The following is a 17,112-nucleotide window of genomic DNA, read 5'->3' as shown; positions in this document are numbered from 1 at the left end:
CAGGTGTATGTTGTCCTCCTGGGAGTCCAGCCCCCCAGAGCAAGTGGGAGGAGGGCTGGACCACCCAAAGACACAGAGGGAGTGCAGGGACGTGGTGGGTCCCTGTGCAGTGTTGTCCCTGCCAGGAATGTCTGCATTTCAGAAAAGCAGGGCAGGGGCCCAAGTGAATGGGGAGCTCACATGGAAGTCCTAAGTCCTTGGAGGAAAACAGTTCTGGTCAGGGAGGCTGGGTGTTCACACCATTCTGTGCCTTTCTCAAAGCAGGGTCAGCAAGGCCTGGGGGACGTCACCGCCTTCCCTACGTCATGTGCATCTGGAAGCTCCAGAGGAGGCAGCTTAGTGTTCAAAAAACTGTGATGCTAAAAGAACATGGTGCTGAGGATAGCTAGAAACACAAGTGCACCCAGTTTCTCATCTTCATCCTTCAGAAAGCAAGTGGGCAAGCTGTGTGGACACACAGGCCGGGGTGCACTCTGTGTGCACCATGAGGAGGTTTCTGGTGGTCTCAGCTCCACCGTGAAAAAGTTACATCAGATTCAGCAGCTCTGAGTGAATCCAGGGTCCTCTGCAGAAAATACGCCAAGTGGTTTGGTTTTGTGTTTGTGAGATCCCCCCAAGCTGTTCTTTTCTGCTGGGATAAGCCACTTGGTGCACAGACCCAACATTTCTCCCTGGAAAACTCGCTTGCAGGGAAGAGGCTTCCAGGTCCTTGGTGATAAGTTCCAGGACTTTTGTTTGGGGATATAACATCTGCTTAGCTTTTGAGAGTATTTATAAAAAGCCTGCAGAATAGGAGGACAAAGGTGGTGACCGATCCTCTCACTGTCATAACCAGGGACCCTGGGGTGGTGGGAACAGCAGCCTAGAACTGCTCTGTGCTTGGCCCTCCAGAGTCTCAAGGCTGCTCCTGTATTCTCAGGGGAAGAGGACTGGGGTCTCCCTCTCACAGGTAGCAACAGAATCTCGGCTGCCCCAGGCCAGGCACGGCACAGGAAGATACTTTCAGGGCGTCCTGTGTTCTGAGGTCTCATTTTGCGGAGCACAGGGAGCACCGGGCTGTCTAGGGGGGAATCCAGACCTCACCCAGCCTGTGGGTGGGCGGAAGGGGGCGGGGCCCTTGTTTTTAAAAAATTCAATTGATTAAAGCATAATTTCTGGTATGAATAATTATAATATTATCATACAATATGGAATGATAATTATAAGGCATAACTTATACATTACATACAGTAGTATATAGGAATGATCCGTATGGTATAATTTATAGCATCATATGATTTATCTGCTACACCAGTTTCTGATTTTTGACTCCTGTACAGTCATGCAGACTCTGTTATAACGAGGGCATAGAACAGACTGACGGCTTCAGAAACCCCTTCCTAATTGTGCCTCGGGAGGGTCGTGGTTCCTAGCGACCTTGGTGATAAAGGTCCCATTTATGGGATGTGCTCATTCTTGAGCTCAGGCCTGGATCCTGTGCAGGCAGGAAGCTGTGGTACGTGCCTTCACCCGTGTTGTCCCAGGCACTCTGTCCCTGATCTAGAGGGTGACTTCCTTGGAACCTTGTCTCCCTTCATGTTTTAGGTCTAAATATACTCTTGGACCCAAGCCTGACTGATTATAGTTAACTTTCTAGGCTTCAATGGAAGCAGACCCAGCCGTAACATTTGAAAACAGAGCTCCTAGCTACCTGGTCCTCGGCAGGGAGGGCCGCCAACCTTGAGGACTTGCCAGGAGCAGGTGAGGAGCTTCACCTCCATTCGCTCAGCTCCTGAAGAGTCTGAGGCCGCCTGGTTCTGGCACTGCAGAGACAAAGCGCATGGGGGCGCCACTTCCAAGTTCAGGTAGGGCTGCCCGCGGCAAAACTTGGTCCTCCCTGCCTTCCTCCTGGCCTGACAGACCCGTTACCTGGGAGAAGCCCCTCGGCCACGCATCAGATGCCACTGGTTCCCAACGGGATATGGCCTCCCATTGAGGATTTCACATTTCCCCAAACTGCAACCAACATGTAGGTGCGGCTGGTTCTACCTGAGTTTCCTTCCTTTTTTTTTTTTTTTTTTGGATGTGTATATGACCTGTGCCCAGCCATGTCTCAGCTTTCCCCACATCATTCACTCCTACGAGGCAGGCCCTGCAGTAAAACCCATGCGGAAACAGATCCCTCAGGGGTTCCAAGACCCAGTGATGGAGTGAAGTCAGGTCAATGGAAGGACCCGGGACCTCACTAGCCACAGAGTTGGACGGCTGTTGCAGCAGGTTAGCACAGGTCCCCCGGGGGGCTCTGTGAGCCCAGAACCCCACTCCTGCTGCCCCATGGGTTCTGCAGGGAGGAGCCACTTTACAGGAGACCAAATGTGCATGTTGGGGAGGTGTCCACCCCAGGAAAGACGGGGCAGCCCCAGGCTTCAAGCCTGCCAGGCACAGAGAGGGCAGTGGGGTTCCTGGGACGGAGTCACTCCTGACCTCATGGTCAGGACAGCCACATTCTGGAGACCTCTTTTCTTTCCAATGTCCCTGAGGGTCCTGATGCATTTACAATAAGACACATGCAAAGCTGAAGTCAGTCTCTCCCTGCCTGCTGGATGCCCATCCTGGGTCAGGTTGAGAGGAGGGTGGGATTTCGAGAGGTGAGCCTGGAATGTGGAAGCCCCGTGGAGAGGATGGTGGATGCAGAGGTGAGAGGAGAAAGACTCCATGAGCGCAGGGGCATGTGACCAGAGGCTTGCTGGAGCAGCAGTGCAGGGACGGCGAGGACATGCTGACCCTCCCTCCCCCCTCCTTCCTTTCCTTCCTCACTGACTAATGAACTGAGATGATTTCAGCAGATGGGGGGGCTGCAGGGGAGGAGCCCGGACCCCAGAAGTCCTGGGCAGATGCATGGGGACCAGGGGTGGCCATGATGATGTACGGGAAGAAGCACTGAGGAGACCTGGTGGCCGCCTGTGGTCCTGCATGAGACACCCCTAGAGGGAGGCCCTCGGGGACGTCTTGGGGCCTTGAAGGGGGGGTTGTGCAGAATATGCACGTGAGTTTCTGAGGTTTGAGTGGGCTGGGAGTGTGGGAGTGTGGGCGTGTGCAAGTGTGCGTGCATGTGTGTGTGCAGGTGAGTGTATATGTAGCCGGCACACACCCCACTTCTGAGTGGACTGGGAGCCTCTGTGAGGGTCAGGAGCTCCCAGCTCCTTGCTGACATTCCTGGGCCTCTGAACTCGGGCGAGGTGTCCCTTCTACAGGGACCCTCAGGGCGAGCAGCCCTGAGCAGGCGTGGGTGGTGGGCGGTTGACTCCACAGCACATCTCGAGGATGCGAGGATGCTGGTTCTGAGATAGAATAAGCTCCTTGCTGGAGGAACATGCTGTGCAAGGTGGAAAGGAACAGACAGACGCTGCCCACGCCTCCCACCCGCGCAGGGCTCTGGCAGGCAGGAGATGACTGATTGCTGAGGCAGAGGCACAGATGTGGGGCCGCCCAGCCAAGGGCTCCACTGCATGGAGGCCTAATTAATGCTCTTCCTCTTTAATGTTGTGTTATGCTGCTAACAAGGAGTTGCCGCAAACAAGTGAGGTGGGAGTCCTCTGTGCCCTCACTCCAACGCTCAAACGTAAAGCAATGCATTTAAAAACAGCCCGACAGAATCCAAGTAGGCACATTTGACGATTAGCGCAGGCCAGTTTTACAGAAGCATATTCTATTGAAACAGGTCAACCGCATTCTTTTCCACAGGGAAGACCTGGTGGGGATGTGGCTGGAGTTGAGGTGTTCTCAGGAAGGATCTCATCAGGTTCCACTATGCTGGCTGGAGTCCGCCATTCCCACATTCCCCAGGTGATTCTGGAAACTTCCTGGCTGTGTTTCAGCTGCAAATTCCCCAAACCAGTTCTTGTGTCCTTGGGTTAACACGGGGACCTTCCCCCACCCAGCCCTGCTGCACAGCCCCGTCTGAGGGTGCTGGTCCCCTGCCAAGCCTGCTGCTCAGCTCAGCCAGGCAAAGGTGGGTGGGCTCCCCAGCCAAAAGAAGCACACCACCAGGGAGAGTCCTGACCAACAAGGAAAGGGCCAGGCCTCAGCTTCCTGGTTTTGAGGATTCACCAGGTAAAACAAAATCAAACAGAAATCAGAGCTGAAACACCTTCAGCAGGTCGAGAGGGTGGTGAGGGATTCCAGGCTCATCTGGATTCCGAGTAGGGGACTCAGAGAGTTAGAGAGTGGATGTTGGGGAGTGGGTGAGGGAGCCCGTGGGTGGATGCCGTGGAGAAACCTGCAGTCTCCGTCAGTCTGGGCGCCTCTCACAAAACACCAGAGCTGGGGGACTCAGATGGCAGAAATGATGCTCCTGTGGTTCTGGAGCCTGGGAGTCCCAGATCAGGGCTCTGGCTGATGGGGTCCTGGTGAGGCCCTCTTCTGCCTTGCACATGGCTGCCCCCTCGCTGTGTCCTGACACAGACAGGAGCTCCGGGGTCTCCTCTTACGAGGGTACTAATGCTGTCCTGGGCCCTACCCTCACAACCTTGTCAAAACTACACACCTCCTGAAGTCCCCACCTCCCAGTACCATCACACCAGGGGTGGGGGCTTCAGCCTACGAACTTGGGGGGACATAAACACTCAATCCATAACCCCAGACAGCGATGCTGGCCCCACAGCAGACACCTCCTCTAACCTGCTTCTGTGGCACTCAGTTCCAGTGTTGCCGAGGCCCACTCCCACCCCCTGTCAGGAACCTGGACTTCAAGGGGTCCCGTCATCTTTATTGACCCAGTGGCAATAACTCCACCCCAACTCGAGGGTTCTGGGAGTCTCTACTTCTTTGGGGGGAAAGAAAAGCCCTACTCAACTAGATCTTCGTCCAGGAAGGTTTCTAAATGCAGAAGGGAAGAGGGTCAAGCTCTGATCCCAGGGCCTGGGGGTGACTAGGTCAAAGCCCTCACCACTTGGGTTACCCTCTGCTCCCGCAGCCCTCGCCAGCCCACCAGCAGCCCACAGGGGTTCAGAGTCTTCAAAGATTTATCCAGGTCGACCACCTGCAGAGCACCACTGGGGTCTCCTGGACGTCACCTGGATAAAGAAGATAGGATGCCAACTTGGATCAGGAGAAGCACAGCGGGAATCAGCCGAGAGGCCAGGGGAGCTGGCTGCGGGTTCCCAGAGGCTGTGCTGGTGATTCCAGCAACTGCCTTCCACAATCCTCAGGAGACAGCAGAACACCCCCCACAGCGAGAGCAGCTCTTCTGTCTCTACAAAGAGGACAGTATGGAAAGGGGAGGGCAGAAGAATAACATTACTCTTCAGAGAGACCTAACAACACTAACTCGTGGAAGGACTGGGGTCAGCACTGACGGGATGTCCAGCTGGTGTGAACCCTTGCTTTGATGGGATGAACCAGGATGTGGCCTCTGTGGTCAAAACCCACAATGCACATCTCACCACCAGGAAAACTTCAGGAAATTGTGAGAGAGGAGGATCCTCCTCTGTGCCTCCCTTAATTCCTTCCAAGGGTAAAGACCCCAAAGACCTAAGGACCTCCCACTAAGCTCCTCCTCTTAAAGGCAACACCTTTTAAGCTGTCAAGGTCATCAAATCCAAGGAAAGTCTGAGAAGCTTAAGTCTAGAGGACCCCAAGGAGACAGACAACTAAATGCAATGTGGAATTGTGGAAGAAAAGAGAGGTATTGGGTGAAAACAAAGGACAGTTGAGTAATCTATGGTGGCAGTTAATAATAATCACTATAGCTTAGATGTAGTTTGTCCCCCAGGAGGTCATGTGCTGGACGCTTGGTCTCCAGCTTGGTGATGGCAGTGGTGGGTCCTTTAGGAGATAGAGCCTAGTGGGAGGCTTTATCCTTGCAAAGAATTAAGGTGGTTCATGAGGGACTCCTGAGTTAATTCTCTTGAGAGGGTTGTTGTAAGAAAAGTGAGCCTAACCCTCCAAGCTCGGGTTCCTTGTTTTGCCATAAGATCTCTTGCTTCCCCACGTTTCTGTCATGGCCAATAGGCCCTCACCAGAGGCTGAACCAAAGGGCTGCCAATCTTGAACTTTCAAGGGTTGAAACTGGGCCAAATAAATCTCTTTTCTTCATAAGTATACTGCCTCAGGTATTTCATTATAGTAATGAAAAGTGGACTGGTTAAAATATAATAGTATCAATATTGATTCGTTAATGAAAACAGAATGCACTATTGTTAAAAATTAATAATGGGGGAAATTGGGCACAGGGTATATAGAAACTCTGTATTATCTGCTCCATGTATCTGTAAGTTTAATTCTATTCTTATAAAAAAATAGCATCTATTAAAGAAACAAAGACCTGCAACCATGAGCTTTGGGATGGTCAACCTATAAGCCAGAAAAACTGCCTCTCCAGGAAATTCTTTGAGCTATTCAGTATCTTTTTAATAAAATCCTTTTTTGCTTAACCCAGCTACCGTGGGAGTTCTGTTGCCCGCAACCAAGAAGCTAGACTAACACATGCCCATGCTTATTTACCTACAGCATTTAAAAAAGCAAGAACTGCAGGAGATCTGGTGTCTTTTCCATTTTAAGTTGTCATCTTTTTAAAACGCAGGATAATGTCTGAGAAATACCTGGGGACAGAATCAGGACTAATGAGATAATATCTGCAAAATGTGTTCAGCTCCCTGGAGCTGCTGGAAGATGAGGCACATGTATTATCATCATTAGAAAAAACATGCTTCAAAACGTCGGCAGGAAAGTGGATATATGTGGAAATCAGTTCAATTACTGGTGCTTTTCAAAATAGACGAGTTCTATAAAAGTTAAAGTGATTTTTTCCCCCACAAATAAAATTCCTCTTTAGTTCCTCCATCAAACATTACTGTCTGATGATATTTCAATTATTTTTGGTTGGGCTCCCTTTGACGATATATTCAGGAAGCTTTAGTTTCTCTGCTTCCAGATTATCGAGTGGAATAGTCTCAACCTTCAAAGTCTATCTCCATTTTGAGAACTAGCATAGATCGTGTGCTTTCTTTGAATGGTATTTGAAATTTCAAAACAAATATCATTATGGCCATAAATAAATCAATACAATGGTAATTATAGAGGAAAATATTTTTTTTTTAAATGGTATCTATCTTGCTCCTGCTAGCTAGACATTCTTGCATTTCAGCCTCTAAGTAGCTGGGACTACAGGAAAGCATCACCAAGCCAAGCAAATATTTTTATCTTTAAAGTTACCTTTAAAAAATGTGTCAGCTTATGTAAATACTGAGTGAGCTTGGGGTCTTGCATTTGCCCCTGTTAAAGAGGACAGAGGAGGGGGCTCTTCATGACCCTTGTAGCATCCAGACTAGTATGTTATTTTGTTTTCAAAGTTCATAGGAAAGAAAAAAAATCAAATAAAATCATTCCTCAGTATCCACAGGATATTGGTTCCAGCTGTCAAAATCCACGAATGTTCAAGTTCCTTATATAAAACAGCACAGTATTTGCATATAACCTATGCACATCACTTGTATATTTAAATCACCCAGATTACTTATAATGCATAATATGTGAGAGCTACGTAAACAGTTGCTACATTATAGCGTTCAAAGAACAACACCCCCCCACACAAAAAAAGTATACCTGTCCAGTAGAGATGTCATTTTGCTTTGAATCTTTTTATCTACAACTGGTCAAATCGTTGAATGCAGAACCAGAGGTTATGTGTGGATAGATATTTTACCCAGCAATTCTCCAAAGTGGCCGTATCAGTTACGACTCCATCATGAACATCAGCAATTATTGGCTCTCTGACTCCAGTTTGGTCATCTTCAACCCAAACTAGTCTTTTTTTTTTTTTTTTTTTTAAACCTTACAAAAGATTCCAAGAATTAGCCAATATATTCTAGAAAATTTCCAACCAATTCTCCAAAACTCTAGTTGATAAATATAAGACCTATTTCCCAAGACATAAAGATGACTTATTGAACCATTTGAAAACAAGAATCGCCAGTTTCAAAATTGGGTTAGAGGTGTCTCACTGTTAATCAGATAGCTTAGATTTTCATGATTTAGGATTTTTGACATCTACCTCCTGGCACCAAATTCAGATTTGGTAAAAGTAGATATGTGGGGTTTTTTTTGGGGGGGGGCGCGGCTGGGAATTGAACCCAGGACCTTGTACATGCTAGGCAAGTGCTCTGCTGAACCACACCTTCAGCACTTAGCAAAGATTTTTAAAAATATATTTATTTTAGTTTTTTTACTGGACACAATATCTTTATTTTATTTTTATGTGGTGTTGAGGATTGAACCCGGTGCCCAGCACATGCAGGGCGAGCACGCTACTGCTTGAGCCACATCCTCAGCCCAAATTTTTCTTTTTTAAAAAATGGTAAGTAATTAGGAACTCCACTTAAATTGGCCTAAATGACAAAGGACATGTAGGAACTCTGCACTAAATGAGTCCATTTTTTTGATAAAGTTCATTTTTTGATGAAATTCATTTTAAGAGCATTGTCTTCAAATTTTTAAGTGGAAAAATACACATAAAAAGACCATTTTTAGCAATGATTTCCAATAGTCGTCACAGCTTAATGTGGCCCTGAATGTTACAACAAGGGGAAGTTTATGTTGAACCTTTCAAACGCAGTAGTTTCGTATGAAGAACTTTGCTGTAAAATACCATTTGAAGGGAACTCAAGCTGTATGCCTGTCCTCTAGTATCCCCCAAATACTCCCCATCCAGCAGGTAAAAGTGTGTGTTTTTCCTTCCACAACCAACCAGCCTCTACGGAGTGGCTTTTTCTGATTGGCATCCAAATCTTCAGCAGAGCAGAATGAACCACCTGGGGGTGTCCCACAAGCTTTCACAGAACCATCTCCTTTGTCGAGGTTTTTTTTTAATCTTTATTTATTTATTTATTTATTTTTTGCAGTGGTAGCCCTCTGCCACTGAGCGACATCCCCAGCCCTTTTTATTATTTTAATCTCGAGACAGGGTCCTGTGAGTTGTCCGGGCTGCCCTGGAACTTGAGATCCTCCTGCTTCAGCCTCCTGATACCTGGGACTAGAGCGTGTACCATGCTCCGTTTCACCCAAGTTTTCTCATCTGTTCCCGGGCAGAGTTTTGAAAGAGTCTCCCGATGATACATGACACGGCAGGCGCCAGGAATGGGTAGCCAGCCTTTCTGAAGCACTATCAGGGCAAAACACCAATAATTTTTTTAAATACTATTTGCCCAACTTTGAAGAATTTTCCCACCACTTTGAAAATATCACAGTTTTTGTGATATCTCCAAGGCTCCAGAAAACCATGTGTCTTCCAACAGAATCTTGAATAAATTACCCCACTCCATCTCCTTTATGGGTTTTTATAATAGAATCAAGAGGGGAGTTCTACCAATCTTCTGCAAAACTTGAAGTTTCATGACTCAAGCTAATTCAGCTAATCATCGTCTGATTAGAAACTTGGACTGGCTTAAACAACAATCTGAAAATTTTGCTCTGATTCTTCTCCAAGAAAAACTTGGGTAGCTGTCAGAATGCAGATTTTCACATGCGATTCTCTGCCACGAAAGGTTGGCCTTTGTTGTTGTTATTGTTTTAATCTTGGTGATGGAAAAAGCTGAATCATACAAAACAAACCTTCAGCACTTTGTAGATTTCTGATATTATAGTCTAGTTCGGCCCAATCTTATGTGCCTCAGGAAATGAACCTCTGTGGGAAAAACAAATGTATAAGCAGACAAAAATTCTTTTAAAAATATTTTGACTTAAGAATGATTTAAATCAAAGAATTTCTAGCAGTCATACAACATATACTAAAAAAAAAAGCCCATCCTTTGACACAAATCTGCATATATCTGTCAATTAACACTGTCAAACATTTTGATGCCATCTTAAATAGTCTCCTTCTATATATTTGTTTCCACTATGTTATTACAGAATAGCTGTGGCTGGGTATGTTATAGAGAAAAGAGGTTGTCGGGAATGGTGGTGCAGATCTGTCATCCCATCTGCTCCAGAGGTTGAGGCAGGAGATGTGACCAGGGATGTGACCATGAAAGTTTGGTCAGCCGCGCCGGGTTCCACGCCTGTGGAGTGATGAAGGGGGGGGGGGTGGCTGGTCCAGGCCTGCCATCATGTCTGCAGGTGGGATGCTGGAGTCACTTTAGCGCCCAGGAACCTTGTCCTTGGCCTACCCCATTTAGTGACACCAAGGCAAGGCTTAATAATTTTTCTTGACAATCGTTGGATGCTGTCCTTATGTTAGGTCAGGACAAACACTGATCTTTTCCGACAGAGGAGAGTCTCCGCACCTATTTTTATTCTTTGTTACAGAGTATAGGAACTCCAATGTTATTTTAAAGATATAGTCATATTTATATTTAAACAGAAAGCACATATACTGTGTAGTAAGAAGCAGCAAAACAAATTGGGTTTTATAGGCAGGTAAATATCGTACATTGCATCAGCACACCAATTTCCTCTCGACGTTTCCTTGCTTTTTTTTTTTTCCTTCCATTCCAGAAACTTGTTAATATTTATTCCCTGTGGTTTGTGTCATAAAATAAATGTAAATTCGTCATTTTCCAAGTACAGAGGAACCCAACCTAACAACAGTTCAACTTGATTTCTGGCTTTACAATGGTGCAGACTTCCAGGTTGTCTGATTACAGCCTTTCATTGTCTTTGAGCTACTTTGTGCCTCAGCAAGTTGTAGGTCACTGTTAGTTTCCCAGGGCCACCACGAGGCAGTCTCTGAGACCAGGGGACTGAGAACAGCAGACATTTCTTTCTGGGGCTCCAGAGGCTACAGGTCTGAGATCAGGGGGAGCTCTCTCCCACATTTTCCCAGCTCCTGGTGGCTGAGACAGTGCTCTGGGTGCCTCAGAATGCACTGGATACACCCTCTGGGCCCTGCCTCTCTGTTTACGCGGCCTTGGCACTGGGCCTGTGTCACTGTATCCAAGTTTTCTTCTTATGAAGACACCAGTCCTATTAGACTTAGGGCTTACACTAATCCACTATGAGTTAATCTCAACTTGATTACATCTGCAAAGACCTGATTTCAAATAAGGTCAAGTGCTCAGGTTAGGGGTAGAAGTTTTGGTGGACACTGTTCAACCCAGTTCAGTCACTGATAGCGCTGCCCAGCAAGGCTTGTTTACAGATATGCAAATTCCATCCGCTTCACTAGAGGTGCAGCTGACTTTTCGCCCGGCTGCCTTGGAAAACCAGCTAGCTGCCTTCATCTGCATGTTCATTTCAATACTCCTGATCTATAAACACATCTGCTCTTAGCCTTCTCTTTAAACTGGTTGGAACAGCTACCTAGTTTCTTCATTCACTAAATAGAATCTTTAAAATTTTTGTCTGCATGGGAGTGGTGATCTTACTTTTTATTATTAATATTATCTTCTAACAGTGAAAGGGGAAGGATGAAGAGAACTGCAGGGACTCCCCCTCCCCTCCCCGGCCCTGGCCAGCCCTGAGCAAACTGCAGAAGCAGGCCAAGGCCGTGCTGGGCCATGGCTGCCTTCTGTGGGGTGGAACTCTACCTGGTCAACCCCTAGGAGACATTCTCTTGGGTTCTCTGTCCTGCCACTCAGTGGCTGGGGCCCTTCCCTGGTGACTGAGCACCTGAGCCAAGTACCTTCCTGCCCCAAGGCCACCAGGCTCAGGGGAACAGCCACGGGAGAAGAGGGACCCACCCGACAGCCCCACCATCTCCTGCCTTTTGAGAAGCTGCTGCTGCTGGCCCAGCTTTATCACCACCGAGTGTGACTTCTAGCCCTGTCAGGGGACTGCTCTGCTTTCCCGTTTCTCCCTGGTTCTCCCTGAACTCAGCGTAGCATGACATCTGTTCCCTCTCTTAACACTCGCTTCCTCTGGCACAGCTGACGGTGGATAAGTAGGAAGTCAGCTCTTACAAACTGGGAAAGTTTTCAGATTAATCACTGTTGAAATCGCTTGTTTTTCTTTTTGGAAAAGGACAATTTATTTGTTTAAAATATTTCTTATTTGTAAATTTTTGTTAGTGGCCTCTTTGGTAGGTGACTTGGCCTAAATTTTCAAAGCCTTTGAATGATATTCGAACAACAGAAGGACTCAAGGAAACTCTTGGGGGAGATGGATATGTTTATTACCTGGATACGGTGATTGCAAAAGGAGTGTATATGTATGTCCAAACCTGCCAAATTTCACATGCTTATTAAGTGCAGGGTTTTTTGTTTTGTTTTGGTACCAGGGATTGAACCCAGGGGTAGTTAACCACCGAGCCACATGCCCAGCCATTTTTAATATATATATTTTATTTTGAGACAAACTCTTGCCAAGTTGCTTAGGACCTCACTAAGTTGCTGAGGCTGGCTTTGAACTTGTGATCCTCCTCCCTCAGCCTCCCAAGCTGCTAGGACTATAGGCGTGCACCACCAGGCCTGGTAGGTGCGGTATTTTGATGTCCAATAAAGCTGGGAAATAATATAGAAATTCCACTTGCAATAATAACCAGAAAGACACAAAGCAACAGTGAGCTAAGATATACATAAAAATGTGCATTGTGCCTTTGTTTAAAACCTCTGGAAATAAAGTAAGGACTCATCAGAAGTGGACTGTGTGAGCACGTGAGGACGTCACTATACACAACTCATTGTCATGTGCACATCAAGAAGATTGTGGATTTTAATTTGTACGTTAGTTTGCTAGGGCCGCCATAACAAGGTACCATCAACCAGGGAGCTAGAAGAACAGAAACCTGTCTTCCCTGACGTCTGAGTCTGGAGTCTGATATCACGCAGGACATGCTCTCTGTGAGTCCTGCAGGGGAGGCCCCTCCTTGCCTGTTCCACCTCCAGGCGGTCCCCAGCACTCCTGGGTGTTCCTTGGCTTGTCACTGTGTCACCCCACCACCGTCTTCACATGGCGTGAAGGTCTCTGCCTCATGTCTCTCTTCTCCTCTTAAAAGGAAACCCGTCACACTGGATTAAGGGCCCAGCCTAGCCCACTACGACTTCATCTTAACCAATCACATCCACCTTGACCTTATTTTCAAATAGGTTCCCATGCTTAGGTACTGGGGCTTAGGACTTCAGTGCTATCTTTTGGGGGAACACAATTCAACACAGGAGAGCATGGCAAGAGACCTACAACAGCCAGAGATGGTAACATACCCTGCAACCCCTGCTATTCCAGAGGCTGAGGTAGGAGGAGGGCAAGTTCTTAGAGGCTAGCCTCAGCAATTTAGCAAGACTCTGTCTTAAAATAATAAAATAAAATAAAATAAAATGCTGGGGACATACCCCAGTGGAAAAGCATTTACTTAGCATGCATGAGATCCTTGGTTCTACCCGACTACTCCCCCCACCAGTAAAAAAAGATAGCTACAACATGTTCTTAAGCAGAAAGAACTAGTTGGAAGATACTATCGTGGGCTGGGGATGTAGTTCAGTGGTCGAGTGCTCACCTGGCATGCCCATAGCCCTGGGTTTAATCCCAGATCCCACCAGAAATTGTTTTTGTTGTTGTTTTGAGAAGATACCTCCTCCTCCTCTTCCTCTTCCTCCTCCTCTTCCTCCTCCTTCTTTTTTTTTTCCCCCTTGTAATGTAACAGGGATTGATTCCACGGGTGCTTAACCACTAAGCCACATCTCCAGCCCTTTTTAAATTTTTATATTTTGAGACAGGGTCTTGCTGAGGCTGGCCTTGAACTTGCCATCCTCCTGCTTTAGCCTCCTGAGTCCTGGGGTTATGGGAGTACGCTGCCACCTGGCCTGGCAGAAGACACCGTCTTGTTCATTCACGGGAGAGGTCTGGTGAATCCCACAGGTTGGCAGGAACTGCGGATCATCTTTCAAGGCTGAGCACCAGCCACACTGTCTCCTTGAGGCCTGGTTCTGACGGAGGAGGAACTCGTGAGCCTTTGAAAGTCAGATCGTCCATGCTTTGTGGCCCTCCCAAGGGTAAGAGTCAGGTGAACAGATTTTGAGTCTGAAGATTTCAAAGGTGTGACTGCTCCCTTGAGACCAGAGAACACCAATGTTGTGTGACAGCCAGGCCGGGGAACTGGCCTGGGTCCTGGGGGGCCGGATTGGGCAGCCCAAATGCACAAGAAATAAGCAACATGTAAAAAGGAAAAATAAACTTTAGGTGGCTTAGGCTTGCCCAGGGACAGACTGGCAGGCGGAGGAAGGCTCCAGGGGTGTAGGAATTCGGTGATCTCCCAGGTGTCGGGGTGGGAGGGGGCGGGCTAATCCAGATCAGGCTGGGCTTGTAGAAGTCTGTAAGGTTCTGGAAACTTCTCTGTGTTTGTTGTTCCTGTGGGGCTGCCCTGGGCCACAGGGAAAGAAGTCAGGCAGGTTGGAGGCCCCTGTGTTCTGCTGCAGATCTGGGAAGGGCCCCAGCTGTGGTTGTGGTAAAGGGGACCCGGATGGAGCAGGAAGCTCTTGCACGGCAGAAGGATGGATAGTGGGCTGGGCTCCCTGAGGACCCCAGGGTGGACCCACCAGTCCTTGGCTTGTGGCATGGACCATTGATGATGGTGATGGCATCTGTGCCTCATCCATCGCCAGCTTTCCTTCCCCACCCCCATACCGGCCTAACCACTGAGCCACAGTCCCCACCCTTTTTTATTTTTTATTTTGAGATGAGGTCTTGCTAAGCTGCCCTGGCTGGTCTCGAGCCTGGGATCCTCCTGCCCCAGCCTCGGGCGTGCGCCGCGCTCAGCTCCTTTACCACCTCTCTGCTTGGATTTTCCATCTTCCAGCCTTGGACCCGAGTCAAGTGGCTGAGCTCTGTTTCTCCCATTTCCTTCTGGCCTGCAGTGTCCCTGGAGGCTATGCTGAGCACAGGAGGACAGCGGCCGTCCCCCAGGACCCGCTGGAGAGACAAGGGCTGGTGTTCTGCAGAACAGAGCTAGGCCCGTTCTGGCACTTAGGCAATGCCGCCGTGTGCCAGGCACTGTTTAAGCATTTGACATAAATCAGCTCACTCAATCCTCACCAGAGAACTGCGAGGAAGCCACTATTCTTATTCTGTCTCTACAACAGCAGAAAGACTGTTCTACTCGTCAAGAGGAGTGACTCTGGAGGCTGAGGCGGGAGGATTGCAAGCTGGAGGCCAATCTCAGCAGTTTAGCGAGGCCTTGAGTACATCAGTCAGAACCTGTCTCAAGAAATAAAAAGGACTGGGGATGTAGTTCGGTGGTAGAACATTCTTCCCTTGGGTTCAATCCCCAGCTCCAAAAACAAATAAGTATACAATAAAATAAAATAAAAAGGAGGACCTGGAGAATGGGGTTTATATCTGAGGGCTCCTGTGGGTGGGGAGCTGCCAGGCACGGTCTTCATCATCCGGGTCTTTCTGTGGGATACCGGCAGCAGCCTCTGGGGATCGGGCAGGGTGGGCACCTAGAACCAGGGGCCTCCTGTGCTGAGGTGGGGTGGAGGGAGGGAGTCCTTTCTCAGCTGCGGCTGAAGGCTCTGGGGACTGGGCTGCAGGTCAGCAGGGCTCCCCTGACGCCCTGGGGCAGGGCCTCCAGCGACTGGGTGAAGACAGGGGGGAGCTGGGTGGCCCTTCCCTCCCCAGGGGCTGCGGGTTGATAATAGCAGCTGATACTGACCCAGGCTGTCTCCGTTGCAGATTTCACTTCACCCTTATTCTGCGCGTTACCTTCCTCATCTTCTATTACAACCCTAGGAAGTGGTGTCGCAGTCCCTGGAGAGGGAAAATAACTCAGGCTAAAAAGGATGGAGTTTTTGAAACATATACTGAATGTCTCAAACCCTCAGAAAAACCATGAAGGTGTAAGTTAGTTGCCTCTAAGTGAGCCCATCTGCATACCTGTCTTCCAGAGTAGCACATGGGATATCCTCAGTGCTCCCCAAACCTCCCTGTCCCCTCCTGATCAAAGGTGGACACTTGTTTTCCAACACTGAGATTAGTTGTGCCTGATTTGTAAACTCCTATGAAGGGCATTGTAGGTAGTGTGTGCTCTTGTGTGTTTGGCTCCTTTGAAACACCCTTGCTGTGGTGTGTGGCATAGTCCTTCCATTTTCTTGCTGTGTACTACTCCACTGTAAAAGTAGACTGTGACTGTCTTACCCAGTCTGCTGTTGTTAGAAGGTACTTGTGTCCCACTGTGATGAGTGGAGCTCCTGTGACTACTTTGCTGTTCCAGTCCCTGTCTTGGACTGGAACAGCATGCTTATTGCCGCTGGGTGTACACAGCAGCGAAGGACTGCAGCCTTGGGTTGGTGCCACGTGGGGTGTGAACCTAGGTGAGATCATGCTCAACCCCAGAGCGGTGCAGATTCCACCAGGTGCTCTGGGGGGTCCTAGAGCTGGGGCGAAGAGGCCAGGTGGTAGTGGGAGACACCTGATGGGGCAGTGGGGGGTGCGAAACAGGAGCGAAGGCCTCTGAGGGTGACTGAGAGAAACAGCAAGCTGGCTGTCTCTGTGGGGGCGGCTGGCAGATGTGATGTCACTGTGTGTGATGAGGAAGGTGGAAGGAGGAACCAGTTTGGTCTGGCTGAGCGGGATCTCAGGACACCCAGGAACCTCCAGGTGACACTGTTGAGGGTCCCACCTGCTGTGCTCTTAAAGCTGGGCCCTGGAGCCCCGGGTCTGGGACTCCTGCTGGAGGTGAGATTGCTGCGGAGCACAGGCACAGAGAGGAGAGAGCCTGTGAGCGCTGGCGGGAAGGGGGCGGGGCAGGGAGCGGGCAGGGCTGCCAAGGGCCCAGAGAGCCTCCCTGGGTGCAGGCCACACCCTCTCTCAGTGCATCCCTGTTTAACGGGCCCAGGCTGTTTTGCTGTGTGGTACTTAACCACCTGGGCGTTGGGTCTGCAGGGGGGGGGGGGTGGACAGCATTTCCCCAGAGGGGGGCGAGCCTGCTGCAGGAAGGGGGGAGTCAAGAGCCAGGCATGGAGAGGAGTCGGCAAGAGGACTTTATGAGAAGAGAGAAAGAAGGTGTGAGCTGGGAGATAAAGGAGTTGGAGATTGCAGGACCGGGAGGTCCCCTGTGGTGCAGATCCACTGGGACTCTGGAGAGAGGAGGGTGGAAGAGTCTGTGCCCCAGGGCTCCTGTGGCTGGAATAAAGTAAAGGCCATTTTTCCACGTTCACAGGAAAACCCTGGGCCTGAGACTCCCCCTCTCAAGGCTGAGAGTCT

The 17,112-nt window shown here is 48.9% G+C and overlaps 1 long non-coding RNA gene across 1 annotated transcript; it reads right to left on the bottom strand.

Moving 5' to 3' along the window:
* Positions 1 to 10,734: 10,734 nt before the first annotated feature.
* On the bottom strand, positions 10,735 to 16,775 carry LOC144365674 (uncharacterized). Its single transcript, XR_013424407.1, has 2 exons — positions 15,563 to 16,775; positions 10,735 to 15,105 (listed from the first exon to the last, which is right to left on the bottom strand). It is a non-coding gene; the product is annotated as an uncharacterized LOC144365674 (long non-coding RNA).
* Between the last annotated feature and the right edge of the window lie 337 nt (positions 16,776 to 17,112).

This window comes from Ictidomys tridecemlineatus, chromosome 1, assembly GCF_052094955.1.
Source record: "Ictidomys tridecemlineatus isolate mIctTri1 chromosome 1, mIctTri1.hap1, whole genome shotgun sequence".
Classification (NCBI taxonomy): Eukaryota; Metazoa; Chordata; class Mammalia; order Rodentia; family Sciuridae; genus Ictidomys; species Ictidomys tridecemlineatus.
The sequence above is the reverse complement of the archived record's forward strand: the minus strand, read 5'-3'. Positions and strand labels throughout refer to the sequence as shown.